Source organism: Xyrauchen texanus, chromosome 2, assembly GCF_025860055.1.
Source record: "Xyrauchen texanus isolate HMW12.3.18 chromosome 2, RBS_HiC_50CHRs, whole genome shotgun sequence".
Lineage (NCBI taxonomy): Eukaryota > Metazoa > Chordata > Actinopteri > Cypriniformes > Catostomidae > Xyrauchen > Xyrauchen texanus.
Window position 1 is genome coordinate 53,877,734 of NC_068277.1, and position 15,982 is coordinate 53,893,715.

The following is a 15,982-nucleotide window of genomic DNA, read 5'->3' on the forward strand; positions in this document are numbered from 1 at the left end:
GAGTTCAAGGTGTTGCACTTGCCTCCAAATTCCCCAGATCTCAATCTGATTGAGCATCTGTGTGATGTACTGGACCAACAAGTCTGATCCACGGCGGCTCAACCTCTCAACTTACAGACTTGAAGGATCTGCTGCTAATGTCTTGGTGCCAGATACCACAGGACACCTTCAGGGGTCTTGTAGAGTCCATGCCACAGCTGGTCGGTGCTGTTTTGGCAGCATGTGGAGGACCAAAAGGATATTAGGCACGTGGTCAAAATGTTTTGGCTCATCAGTGTATAATACTTTTTGCTGCTTATCTACAGGACAAGACACCTTTAGTAGTAGTTTTGCACCAAAAACCCCCTCCTTAACCCTCCTGTTATGTTCAGGTAATAATATGTATATATATATATATATATATATATATATATATATATATATATATATATATATAAAGATTGTGTGTTATTAGTCACATCTGCAACACAATTGGTGAGGAGTTAAGGGGCGGTCACAATTATTATGGACATGGCAACAGATCAGGAAATGTCACAAAAATATTAAAAATATTAATAAATAAAAAATAATAAATATATATTTTTTGAGATTTTTTTTAAACAAATATATGTTCAAAAAAAGGTTCAAATATACCATCAACCCACTTTCCTGCAACAATAAAAACACGCAGCTTTGAAATATGTATATAAAATAAACATTGTATTGAGTAAAGAGAGTGTGATGTTTCAATCTTCTATTGGTCACACATCTTCTCGTCATCCAGATTCGCAGGTCAGAGTTCACCACTTGAAGTTTTTGTACATAGCAGAATGTGAAATTTCTTTATATGAGCTTGTGTTTCTGGTCTCTTGTGTTTGAATGCATTTAAATGGCAGTGAATGAAGCGCAGAGTGTAGTGTAACCGTGTCTTTAAGCACCAAATGTAAATGTAAGATTTAAAGTCGTTAAAATCAAGTGTGAGCTATTGTAAACACCACTAATAATAAGTAATACAGTACAGAACTGCCACTCACTGAATGCTTTTTGGTTTTGGCACCATTCGGAGTAAATAATAGAGACTGTTATGCGTGAAAATCCCAGGAGTTCAGCAGTTACAGAAATACTCAAACCAGCCTGTTTGGCACCAACAATCATGCCACGCTCCAAATCACTGAGATAAAAATTTTTCCCCATTCTGATGGATTAACGGAATCTCCTGACCTGATCTTATGCACTGCACTGCTGCCACACAATTGGCTGATTAGATAATCGCATGGATGATTGTTGGTGTCAGATGGGCTGGTTTGAGAATTTCTGTAACTGCTGAACTCCTGGGATTTTCACGCACAACAGTCTCTATAATTTCCTCAGAATGGTGCCAAAACCAAAAAACATCCAGTGAGTGGCAGTTCTGTGGCCGGAAACACCTTTTTGATGAGAGAGGTCAACAGAGAATGGCCAGAATGGTTAGAACTGACAAAGTCTACGGTAACTCAGATAACCACTCTGTACAATTGTGGTGAGAAGAATATCATCTCAGAATGCTATTCTGAGATGCGGGTTGGTGCTGTTTTGTCGGCACAATGGGGACCTACACAATATTAGGCAGGTTTTAATGTTGTGGCTGATCGGTGTATTTCACTGCGAGTTTGCTGAAATACCAATTCACAACCATCAACACCCACTGACTCACTCAGCATATTCTAGCTAATATGTGTTTAAATGAACCAGACCAAACATTGCTTTCTTGGTCAGACAGGAAGCAACCAATTGAGTTGACAGGAAGTGAACAACCCCCATCTAAGTTATTCGTGCTGAACACTGAACCAGTAGTGCTTTGGCTCGGTTAACGAACACACCCTAAAACCTCCTCTTGTATATATATACACAACCCTTCCGCTTTTAAAAGTGCTGTCCATTAGCATGCTAAACATTAGCCTTTCTTTAGCAATGAGAATGGCAGATGGTCATTTTTTAAACTTATATCACCAGAGCATCTCTGTTACTGATAGACTTTCTAAGCATTGCCACTTAATACCAACCAGATTGTCACCAATCCAGTGATAGTATAAGGACGCACGTGTACTACATGGGAGGGTATGCCTTCCACCCTTAGCCTTCCTGTGACTGTTGTCTGTACTTGAGGAAAAGGTGGGACCCACTTCTCTGAGCTCAGTCACACACACACACACACACACACACACACACACACACACACACACACACACACACACACACACACACACACGTTTATTGAATGTTTTCCCCCATTCAGTTTTTCCAAAGGCCTTTCATAAAATCCTTAATAAAACTGTTCTAAGTCATGAAAAAAACCAACCAGCTCCAAGAGAATTCACAAGTTACAAACTTTGAATTTTAAGCAAAAGAGTATTTGAAAACCAGACAAAAAGGTACAATATTGCGTACTTACCGTCTTTCACAAGAGCACAATCTACAATCCTATGAAGCATTGTGAATAATGCAATTGAATAAAAAACAGAATATATAAAACTATTGATTTTAGGTTGTTGATTATAAGTATAAAAACAACATATTTTAGGTTTACTGCAAAATATTCCGATATATACACAGATGAGCTAAAACATTATGACCATCTGCCTAGTAATCTATAGGTCCTATGTGTGCCGCCAAAACAGCACCAACCCACTGAAGCATGGGCTCTACAAGACCCCTGAAGGTGTCCTGTGGTATCTGGCACCAAGACATTAGCAACAGATCCTTCAAGTCTGTAAGTTGCCGTGTACCTGTAAGTTGCCGTGTACCGGACTAGTTTGCCTAGCACATCCCACAGATGCTCAATCGGATTGACATATGGAGAAACTCTATATCATGTTCCTCAAACCATTCCCGAACAATGTGTGCAGTGTGGCAAGGTGCATTATCCTGCTGAAAGAGGCCACTGCCATCAGGAAATACCACTGCCATTAAGGGGAGTACCTGGTATGCAACGATGTATAGATAGGTGGCACGTATCATACCCAGTGTTTCCAAGCAGAACATTGCCCAGAGCATTACACTCTCTCCACCGGCTTGCTGTCTTCCCACAGTGCATCCTGGTGCCATCATTTCCCCAGGTAAACAGCACACACATACACGGCCGTCCATGTGATGTAAAAGAAAACGGGACTCACCGGACCAGGCAACCTGCTTTCACTGCTCCAAGGTCCAGTTCCTATGCTCGCATGCCCATTGTAGGAGCTTTTGACAGTGGACAGGGGTCATCATGGGCACTCTGACCCCATATTCAGCAGGGTGCGATACACTGTGTGCTGGGACATTCCTCCTTAACCATCATTGAAATTTTCTCTGTCGGTTCGAACGGGATGGAATAGCCTTCATTGCCCTCATGCACTGATGAGCCTTGGGTGCCCAACACCCTGCCGCTGGTCTGTTGTACCTCCTCAGACCACTGTTGGTAGGTACTCACCACTGCTGACCAGGAGCACCCCACAAACCTTGGCGTTTCAGAGATGCTCTGACCTAGTGATCTGGCCATAACAATTTGCTCCTTGTCAAAGTCACTCAGGTCTTTTCTTCTGTCCATTTCTCCTGAATTCAACATGTTGACTACGAGAACTGATTGTTCGCTTACCAGGTGGGTAGAGTAGCCAAAAAAGCTGTACTCAAGTAAATGTACAATTACTTTAAAAAAGAAATTACTCAAGTAAGAAAGTATCCAATTAAGAGTACTTAACTGAGAAATTCAAGCTTGTAGTACCACCTGTTTACTCCAGAGGGCAGTAATTGAATTTTCAGCTGTGTGAGCAACACACAGTTTATACAGTGAAGAAAACAATTTCTTGCGTTCAAAACACTTGATGGAGGGCAAATGCGATATTTAAGGGATCCTAAGATGTGTTTAAAGATTGAGTATTAAACTATATTTAACTCGACACAGTGACCTAAATATTTTATTTTTATGACGTGACAAAAGTATGTCTGACGCAGGTCGTACGGACTTTACCTCATACATATTTAATTACCAACAAGGTTAAGGATGTGTCCTTTAAACTGTTACACCGTTTTTACCCAGTCAATCTTTATTTAAGAAACATGCTCCCTGAAATAGATCCACTTTGCTCCTTCTGTAATGCTATAGATGAAAAGTTTGTTTGTTTGTACGTACCTCTATTTTAACTAGTTTTTCTTTGCTTTATAAAGACGTTTTATTTGGTTTTCACAGATTTGATAACTTAAGTTAATTAATTAAGTTTTTAATACATAATTGTACATTTATGCCCCTATTTGCACTTTTTTGTAAAGACTTGAAATATTATTTAAATACTCTTTGTACCTCCAACAACTCCAAAGCATTGAAAACCATTGCACTATGTAATGAATATAATGTCTTGGCATTATTGTAAAATATATCTGTAGTATTGTGTATTATGTATACCCCTGGCTTGTTTCTAAAAAAAAAAGAAAGTCTAATGCAGGTGTAAATTGACGGGTCCCTAAACAAACCCTCACAATAAATCTCCAGCTGATTGACAAATTCACTTGTGAAATGGATTGCTGTGAACTGTATGCCAATGATTGACTTATGATCAATAATATGGTAGTAAACAATACATTGTATTCTAAAGCCACTTTTTATATTGTAATATCAATGATGATCTCTTCTGCTACAAGAATGTAATGCATTTTAATTATCTGAATATTTGTTTAATATATATATATATATATATATATATATATATATATATATATATATATATATATATATATATAAAAAAATTTAATATTTAAAGATAACTTATGTATAATGATTTCATAATTATATATTGAATTATTGTTATATGAGGGGCTTTCTCAGCAAATATTTGTATATGCGATTAATCACGATTAATTAATCTGTAATGTAATTAATTCGATTAAAATTTTTAATCGATTGACAGCCCTAATAATTATATTAATATATAATTAAAATAAAGAATTAGACTAAAAGTACACATGTAAAATCTATTTTCTTTTCTCTTTACATCATTATAACTCTCCTAGAATGTACCTCATACATTCCCTTCCAGAGGGACTTTGTTCCCTTCTCACTCAAAGTGTTCGCACTTGTTAAAGAGTGACGTGCTGTCATAGCAACCATGTTACGTTCCATTTCCGTTTGTCCTACGATGGCCGTCTCGTTGAAGCGAGGCTTGTTTAAAGGAGGACACTCTGTATACTGCAGCCTTCAAAGGACGTGTCCTACCTAGCATGCAGCCTTCGAAAAGAGACCGCAACCTGCATGTCATGAGCAGTATTTGTGCATTTACCCCATGCCCTCACAGGGGTACTGGTTACTATCGCAGCTACTTCAGGCTGATTAACTGTATAAATCCATGTAAACATCCAAGTTAAGTGTAAATGCATTTTACTCTGCCGTTCATGTGATTGACAGCTGGATCATGAACAGACAGCATTTCTGCACATGCACAGCAAGTTGTGCAGGGCCCGCATGTGAGAGATTTGTGGCGATTTCAGACATGGAGAGTGTTCCGCGACCGGGGTTGGTGCCCTACGTAGGCTGCGTACTCTGCATTTAGAGAGTGGTGGTACTGCTTTACAGAACTAATTATCTAAATTCTTTCGACACTGAAAACTGTAACTGCACTGAAATAAGAATCCACACAGGACTTTAAAAGCTATGAAATAGAGAAAGTAGGCATTAATAAAGCATGATCTTGCTTTGGTTTATATTTCAGCATTATATATTATGTCCCTGTGGGACATTTTTTCACCATAATAATTACTATAAATGTTTCCAAACCTCTCTTCTTATTGACAAATTCATCCAGATCTGACAAGAGGCCTTAAAGGGATAGTTCACCCAAAAATGAAAATTCTCATAATTTACTCTGTCAGATCGAACGGGATGGAATAGCTTTCATTGCCCTCACACATTGATGAGCCTTTGGCGCCCAACAACCTATCGCCAGTCTGTTGATAGTGGTCTCGGTCACCATTCACTTTCAAAATATGGAGAAAAAAAACACATTCACTGAAAGTAAATAGTGACTCGGGCAAACATTCTGTCTAATATCTCATTATTGTGTTGCGTGAAAGAAAGAAAGTCATACGGGTTTGGAACAACATGAGGGTTGGGAAATGATGATAGAATTTCCAATAAAAATAATAATAATTCTGTAATGCATGTTAAATGTGTATTATGTAATGGAATATAGTTTTAACATCCATTATGTCATTTGTGAAAGTAAAGAGTTACTCACTACTTAAGCATTGCGATTAAAGTGCGTACATTTTTTTAACGCGTAATTTTTGTCAAATTAATCGCACGTTATTAACGCGTTAAATCGACAGCCCTAATAACTATACATTTTATATACACTGCACCCATCTACTGGGGTACTTTAACTTGGGAATTAACATTCCTTGCATTTGAACATCATATTTACAGGCAAATTGGCATTTTTTTTATTTATTTTTTTAGACATTCCCATTGAAGCAAAGAATTGTGGGTAGTGATTGCCCACGAAGGATACACCTCATGCATCCTCAGAATTCCCGTGAATGAAGGACGCATTCGAAGTGTCCGCTTTTCTGAAAACGAGACAGCCTCGAGGAAGTACGCGACCCTCCAACTGACACCCCTGCCCTTAATCAACAAAAGTCAGCGTCAAAGTCATGGGAGACTTTAGAAATAGAACAGAATTAGGCCTGCTATAGAAAAATTATATGAAATTCATATTCTGGGCACTAGATGTCACTATCACGTGAAGCCGCAATTCACAGCGCATTGTCTCCGCTAGTGTGTTCTGTGTCATCACCAGCTTCATCCACTGGCAGAGTTCAACAGGAGTTTGGAATACTCCTTATTTTCAAGTTTGAAGCACGTCCTCTGTAGAACCGGGAAGTATACTGTAATTAATTGATTTGCTCTGATATTACGTTGAAAAATGATTCACAGTGCCATTCAAGTGAGAACACACTGTAGAGAGCATTAAAACACTAGCACATCTGTGCCTGATGCGTGCGCTCAGCTTGCACATGCATTTCTACAAAATAAAATGAAGCATGATCATTTTGTTCAAATTAAAATTGTATTTGTAACGCAAATAACAACAGAACAGAAGATATAATTGTATAGCTATAAAGAGTAACTCCTTGAAAATTAAATATTAATTCATTGCATCACTTTATAAGGGGATAAAATGTAATCAGATTCTGATTATTGTGATTGGTCACACCCAACATTTAGTAGCAGATCTTTATGTGCTTTGCTGTGCCAATGAATGGAAATCAAAAATATAAAAAATGTGAATAAGTGAGTAGAATATTTTGTGTAAGACGCATCACCGTTCAATTATAAGAGTTCTTTGTGAGTGAAATACCCTATCCTTTATTTACATATAGGGCCTACACAAGCATACCACAGAGCACTAATTTTGATAAAAACTTGCACAATATTAAGCGTACAATATAAAGATTATGCATAGTGGCGATCTAGTAGCTTCTAGACATTTTATTAATTATTACAGCGATGTGGCCCATGGCACCTTTTTTATGCATTTGGCCCTGACCGAAAAAGTTTGGACACCCCTAGTGTAGGGAGACCGACTTGTCTGCATCATTCACAGAGCATTATAGAAGCGGGTGGTCGCTGCTGGACTTGTTTGGCAGGCTTTGTTTGCCTCGGTTCTCTGATTGGTGGAACTTTCTCTGCTGTAAGATGAGTAATGTAGTTGTTCACCAGGAATTTTACTACTGAACACAATTTTAAACAATACATTTGAAATAACACAGACTGAAGGCTTCAACAAAGACATACCATCAATGAACAACCTCAGAGTTCACGGAAGGTCTGTCTATGAGACCGTAGGCAAGAATGAAATGGAAACTTGGTTGAGTTGGATGACTCTGGGATCTGATGGTATAACACCACCTAATAGGCAGGGAGGAGAATTTATAGTAAAAAGGACTTAATATTGATCAGTTTCTCACCCACAACTATCATCTGAAGATATGGATATAAAAGGTTTTAAATTGTTCCCCCCAAAATGTTAATCGAAGGTCCAAAAAGGCAGCACAAAAGCAATCCATAAGGCTCCAGTGGTTGAGTTATAAGGATTACGGTTATGCTTCCTTTATGGGATTTTGGACCTTCAAAGTTCTGGCCTCCATTCACTTGCATTGTATGGACCTACACAGCTGAAATATTCTTCTAAAAATCTTCATTTGTGTTTAGCAGAAGAAAAAAAGTCATTCATATCTGTGATGTCATGTGATTTTCATTTTGGTGTGAATATTCCTTTAAGACGATTTTAGACGATCTGTGATAAAAGAAACTTTTCAGTGTGACATTCTATTTATTTTTTTACAACTTTGTCTCACACACACACACACACACACACACACACACACACACACACACACACACACACACACACACATGTTGGGTTTCCATGTTTTATGGGGACTTTCCATAGACATAATGGTTTTTATACTGTACAAACTTTATATTCTATCCCCTAAACCTAACCCTACCCCTAAACCTAACCCTCACAGAAAACTTTCTGCATTTTTACATTTTCAAAAAGCATAATTTAGTATGATTTATAAGCTGTTTTCCTCATGGGGACCGACAAAATGTCCCCACAAGGTCAAAAATTTCGGGTTTTACTATCCTTATGGGGACATTTGGTCCCCACAAAGTGATAAATACACGCTCACACACACACACACACACACACACACACACATTGAATATTCTTTTTACTCAAAACATCTTGCGGTCTCAGAAGCATTTGCAAGAGCTAACGACATTTGTTTGTGTGTGTTTAGAAAGATAAATGGCCTTTCCCCAGAATAATGTGAATGTCTGATTATGCTGTAGGTTTGCAATAAAACACCGAGTTTAATACAGGACAGCTTTATTGCGCCACCTGCTGAACATAAAATGAAACGCACACCCCTGAGAACTACGGTGAAATATTGGTCATCTTACACGTTTCACACACATTACACACTCAAACCACGAGTAACAAATATGCCAAAATATTATAGGACAAAATAATTGAGTATGGTCTAAATATTTAAGGTAAATAAATGGGTAAATAAAATCAAATATATCCGCCAATAAACATCCAACTCGCGCAGCAATATAGTCTTACTGTTTATAAGTTGATGAATGGCGCCCGAGCATTACAAACAAGCTGAATGTTACGAATCTGTTATGTGTCACAAAATAACTTTATAAAATGCTACAACCAAACGCAATCACCACAAATCAATGAAGTGTGAGTGCGATCATCTGTGGCCATGTGACGAGCACATCAGGTGATTTACGAAGCACGTTGTTTTCAACGTGACATCAAAGACAAAGCGACACGGTTTCTCTATCACTTTTTTTTTGCAGCGTGTACTCTCATTTTTAGAAGTCCATATACGACAAGAGACTGTCCTCGACAGGCTTTCTGTCTACAATACATGTTTTCTTTGGTTTCAGTGTTTTGATGTAATTATTATTACCCTCGGTCACCGATAGGGTTCGCCACTTTTGAAGTTGCAATAAGGAACACTTAAAGGTGCACTATTTTTATTTTTTTCTCACAAAAAAAGTTTAACTCCTAAAGACATGAGTTGTAATTTTGCAATATATGTAGGAAATCATGACCCCTCACGTTAAATTAAAGACTCCAGTCATATCAGTAACCTTATAAAAGCTGTTTTATTCTACATGGAGAGGGTCCGCACATGGGGGCTGCCATGTTAGATTCACATAACCAGCTGAATACTATTCACTTAATTTCAGTAACCATCCTGTTATTTGACACTTTATTTTTTAAATAATTTCTCTTTATCTTATTATTTATACATTTTGGTTGGTTTACACATACATACATACATACATACATATATATATATATATACATACATATATATATATATATTGCTTATTTTTCCTTCCTTTAATATTCCTTCACCTGTACTTGTCTTTATGACTTGGTGATTGTATTCATATATTGTTTGACCTTAATGAACATATATATAGAAAAAAATCCAGTTTTAGCACCATTTTGGACTTTTCACTGGCACGTGACGTTGGAAGTTGCGGCACATCCGGTGGCATAGCCAGTTGTGAGTGGACAGTGATTTTGTGGCACTGACACATGCCGCTGCATTTTGATACCATCGATAATTCATTTTGGAACACGTTTGTCAAACACTTGAGAAGTAAGCAGCACATACACAAAACTTTACTGTGCTGTAAAAATAATTAAAGCTACACTACCTAACTTTTGGCCCTCTGCATGTGTCTTGTGAAGAACATTTGTTTGGTTGTGGTTCAGCTCTGCTCCTCTGCGCAGATGAATGTCCTTGAGGCACCAGTGTACACTGGATACAGGTCATATTATCAGAGCAAATGGACAAATAAATAACGAAAGAAAGGAAAAGACGGATATCCGAAAACATGTCATCTGAGCAGGTAAGTGCCATATCTTATGCTGTTGTTTTGAGTTTTTGGAAACATTGATGTTTTGAAATAAATGACGTTACAAAAGTTAGGCAACGTTCAATAATATTACACAACGATTGCTAGTCTGATAAGGTCAAACATTGTAAAGTGTTTATAACTGCAGGATATTCTGGTCAAATAGACCACGATAGTAACTAATTTATAGATTGTCATTGTTAACAACCAGTGGTCAACATCATTTCAAGACTCACATGTCCTTGGCAAGCCTAGGACTAAAGGATTTATTTATATAAATTATTGCCGTTATAAAGAAAAACATGTGTGCTAGCAAATGAAAAGTTACTGCACCGATTACAGAATAATAATGTATTTCACTTCACTCACACAGATGCTCGTGTGTGTGATTACACAACAATACATAAACCATATCAATAAAATATCTTACCTGTTGAGTAAGAAAAAAGCCATCTCTGTGTCGATTTTAAATCCTTTCAGATCTCTGAGTTGTCGCCACCTCTGAATAGCCAAGCCGATATTGATTCAGGTTTTATTACGGACTCTGGCGCTTTCTCTTTTTGCCTGTAGACTCTGCTCTGTTCGGGGGTTCTCTGTTTTTACAACCGGTGATTGCCCAGAGGTTTGCCGTTTTGAATGATCCATGGGCAATTTTACTCTTCATGTTACTCCCACACACGTGCAACAGTAGCCGGATCTTATTTTCTCTGAATGAATATGACGTCAAACCGCATGGGCAAATGAATCCGTCCTAACAGCTCTAAAATATTTATAATATAATATCATTATTATAGGTTTATCAAAGTGTATTTAGGTAAAGTAAATGGTTTGGAAGATGGATTTATGTTGCAATCTAATAACATTTTGTTATTTTGTAAAACATTTTTTTTACATAGTGTAGCTTTAAGAAAATGAAAGATAAGTGGCTTGTTTGAAGTTGGTACTGTCGGTGTTGTTAAAACTAATCGGATTAGCTATTAGCTAATGAAAGTTTCAAAGCTTGTCATTCTCCCAGAATTTTTTCCAGGTGGAGAAAACAGATCATTAAAAAATATCTCCCCTTGAAACTTATCGTGTTTGTAATGTATTGCTAAACATTTTTATGGTTGTAAATTTAAAGTTACCTCTTTTATTGGAGTATTTCATGGTAATACCTGATTTATTCTTAAAATTACCTTAAACCTGAAGACACCATGTATTTTTTCCCTTGACATGTTAGTCAGCATGAGAGCCCTGGGCCAGGTTGGGGACCACTTCATATTGTGGAAGTGTAAAAAAACGAGGCGCTACAAAGTGTTTTGAAATGTATGCTGTATAGTTTAGTCTGGCTCTTATTGCAAGTCTATTGCACATTCTTTTGCATGTTTATGTAAAAGCTGGAAAATGTTAATTAACTTTAAGTAATTATCTTATGTGTATCATTTGTAGTAGTACCTGCAGTGTTCATTCATTTTTAACAATTTACCTCGTAGGACATGGAGAAACTGGAAAAAGTTATTAAAGTGCATCACTGGTGACTGGCATGCATGCTGTTTCTAGGAAGTGGGCCAAGAGCAGACCTTCATTTTTAAATCACTAAGGGGTTTTTAAGGTAATTCAATTTTAACTCTGTTTTTTTTTTTAATCTCACATTAACAGGTAATTGTATCCAAGTGTTGCAAGGATGCAGTGTGTTGCAAGTTTAGGTTTGCTGCACTCTGATTCTGCTGGAATTATGGAGATTAAAATGCAACCCTACAATGCTGATGGGTAAGGTTGTGTACAGCATGGGTTTAGATCATGGTCTAGCTCAGAAAACTTGAAATCTGCCACTTTCCTGCCAAAGTTCTAATGGGCTTTAGCATAGTAAGGTTTCTTTTTTTTAAACAAGCAAAATATAAATGCATGCAAAGATGTTGCATTGACCAAAATCTATTTGCAATAAACTCTCTCGACAAGTGACTAATTGAGCTTTAAAGAAGTACTAATAAAATGTTCAAACTTTATGGATCCAGAAACTGAACAGACAGCATTGTGCCACTAACAACCGGACATGCCACTAAGTTCAGCAGCATGTGCAAACCTGTTGTAAATCTGTTCTTCCAGTTTCTGGATCCATAGAAAAGTTGTATGAAATGTAATGAAAGTTGTATTAGTACTTCTTTAAAGCTCAACTAGTGACTAGTCGGGAGAGTTAACTGTAACTAGATTTTGGTCAATGCAGCATTCTTTGCATGGATGTATGTTTCGTCCAATTTAAATCAATCAAACCTTAATATGCCAAAGCGTTGTGTTTAAAAACTGAACGTGCCAACTTTCAGTAGCATTGACACATGCTGCTATTTCTTGTGGCATCTACAGTGCCACCTGCCACAAGATTTAGCAGCATGTGCCAATGGCACCAGAACGTAAGATGCCATAATGAAAAATCTGGTAGTGACTGACACATGCAATTGAATTTTGGGATACTTAGGTCCCACTTAGGCATCTGAGACAGGCTATTTCATTACATTTACATTTACATTTATTCATTTGGCAGACGCTTTTATCCAAAGCGACTTACAAAAGAGGAAGAACATCAGCGAATCATCTTAGGGAGACAGTGGTACAAAAAGTGCCATATTACAAAGTTTCACTATCATCATAATAGTATACAAAACAGATTTAAGTGCAACAAGAAATGTAAATATTATTATTTATTTATTTTTTAAAAAAAATTTATTGACCGGTTAAGTGCTTTTGGAAAAGATGTGTTTTTAGCCGTTTTTTGAAGATAGAGAGTGAGTTAGCTTCCTGAATCGAGTTGGGAAGGTCATTCCACCACCGTGGTATGATGAAACTGAAAGTCCGGGAAAGTGTTTTGGTGCCTCTTTGTTTTGGTACGACAAGGCGACGTTCCTTAGCCGACCGCAGGCTTCTGGTGGGAACATAGCTCTGCATAAATGTTTTTAGGTATGCTGGAGCAGACCCAGTGACTGTTTTATATGCCAGCATCAGGGCCTTGAATTTAAAACGTGCATGAACCGGCAGCCAGTGGAGAGAGACAAAGAGTGGTGTAACATGTGCTCTCTTAGGTTCATTAAAGACCAGACGTGCTGCTGCATTCTGGATCATTTGGAGAGGTCTAATAGCACATGCAGGAAGGCCTGCAATGAGAGCGTTACAGTAGTCCAGTCTAGTTATGACAAGGGACTGAACGAGCAGTTGTGTGGCATGTACAGAGAGGAAGGGTCTTATCTTCCTGATATTGTAGAGTGTAAATCTACAAGATCTTGCAGTTTTTGAAATGTGGTCTGTGAAATTTAGCTCATCATCAATGGTTACCCCTAGATTTCTGACCATTTTGGAAGGCGAAACTGTAGTTGGACCCAGCTGCACGGTGATGTTGTGTTCAACAGCCGAGTTGGCTGGAAAGACAAGGAGTTCGGTCTTGGCAGGGTTGAGTTGAAGGTGGTGTTCCTTCATCCAGGCCGAGATGTCTGCCAGACAGGCAGCGATTCGAACGGTCACTGTGGTGTCATTGGGCTGGAAAGACAAGTAGAGTTGCGTGTCATCAGCGTAGCAGTGGTAAGAGAAACCATGTGACTGGATGATGGGTCCCAGAGATGTTGTGTATATGGAGAAGAGAAGTGGCCCAAGCACTGATCCCTGAGGTACCCCAGTAAGTAACTTGTGTGGCTTGGATACTTCCCCTCTCCATGCTACCTCAAAGGACCTTTCTGAGAGATAAGAGCTGAACCAGTCAAGCACAGTTCCAGTGACACCCAGTTTAGAGAGGGTGGAGAGTAGGATCTGATGGCTGACTGTGTCAAAGGCAGCAGAAAGGTCCAGCAAAATCAGAACGGATGATCTCGATTCAGCTCTCGCCTGTCTCAGCGACTCGATGACAGACAGCAGGGCAGTCTCAGTGGAGTGTCCACTTTTGAAGCCCGACTGATTGTCATCCAGCAGCTTGTTCTGTGAGAGATAGGCGGAGATCTGATTGAAAACTGCCCTTTCAAGTGTTTTTGCCATGAATGGGATGAGAGAGACTGGTCTGTAGTGTTCTATCTGTGTGGGGTTAAGTGCAGGTTTTTTCAGCAGTGGGGTTACTCGAGCCTGCTTAAATGTAGTGGGAAAAGTGCCTGCAAGAAGGGATGTGTTAATTATGTGTGTAAGTGCCGGTAGGATGGACGGAGAGATGGCCTGGAGAAGGTGTGATGGAATGGGGTCAAGGGAACAGGTTGTGGGGTGGTTGGAGAGGAGGAGTTTAGAGACCTCAGTGTCAGTTAAAGGAGAGAACATAGGGAAAGAAGGGTTGCGTACAGGAGCCAGGTGTTTGACAGGGTGTGGTGCTGTGAATGTATTGCTGATGGCTGTAACCTTATCAATAAAAAATGTGGAGAATATATCTGCTGTCAGTGATGTGTCAGGTGGTGGAGGGGGAGGGCAGAGAAGTGTGTTAAATGTTCTAAACAAGCTACGAGTGTCTGTGGTGCTGTTGATCTTGGTCTGGTAATATGAAGTTTTTGCAGTTTTAACGTTATTTGAAAAAGTTGCGAGCAGAAGCTGATATTTACCTAGATCAGCTGGATCTTTAGATTTCCGCCATCTCCTCTCAGCTGCCCTGAGATCAGTCCGATGTTCACGAAGGACGTCAGACAGCCAGGGGCTGGGTGGTGTAGTCCGTGCTGGTCTAGAGGAGAGAGGACAGATGTTGTCTAGACAGGTTGTTAAAGTAGAGCTAAGTGTGTCTGTGGCAGTGTTCACATCAAGCATGGAAAATACATTTATTGTGGGAAGAGAGGCAGAGACATCAGTGGAAAGGCGAGAGGGTGAGAGGGAACGGAGGTTACGGCGAAAGGAAACCAAAGGTGGGGTCGGTTTTACAATGGATGGGAGAATCATGTTGAATTGAACAAAGTAGTGATCAGAAACATGTAAAGGTGTAACAAGAATATTAGAGGTGGTACAGTTACATGTAAAAATGAGGTCCAGCTGGTTGCCCGACCTGTGAGTTGCTGTGGTGTGTAGTCTTTCCAAGTCAAATGAGGCCAGAAGAGTATTCAGTTCAATGGCCTGGGGTTTGTCCTGGTGTATGTTGAAATCACCAAGAACCACAAGTGGCCTGCCATCCTCTGGCAAGGAGGACAGCAGGACATCCAATTCCTCAAGAAAGCTTGTCAGCTGACCTGGGGGGCGATAGATGACAACAACATGTAATTTTGTGGGTTGCATTGTAGTAATGGCATGGAATTCAAAAGATGTATTGTTACATAGTGAAGCATGTGATGAAAAAGTCCAGTTATTATGAATGAGCAAACCTGTTCCCCCACCCCTACCAGTATGTCGAGGGGTGTGGGAGAAGGAGAAGTCTAAAGTCTGGAAATCTAAAGATCCAGCTGATTTCATTAGGGGAAACACGTGTGTGGGTGTGTGTGTGTGTGTGTGTGTGTGTGAGAGAGAGAGAGACAGAGAGAGAGAGTTTATGGAATTAATGTCTGAAACCTACACCTGTAATGTATGGCTCTACAAAATGAAAGAACAGACAGCTCCATTATCTGTAAAACTAATAACTTG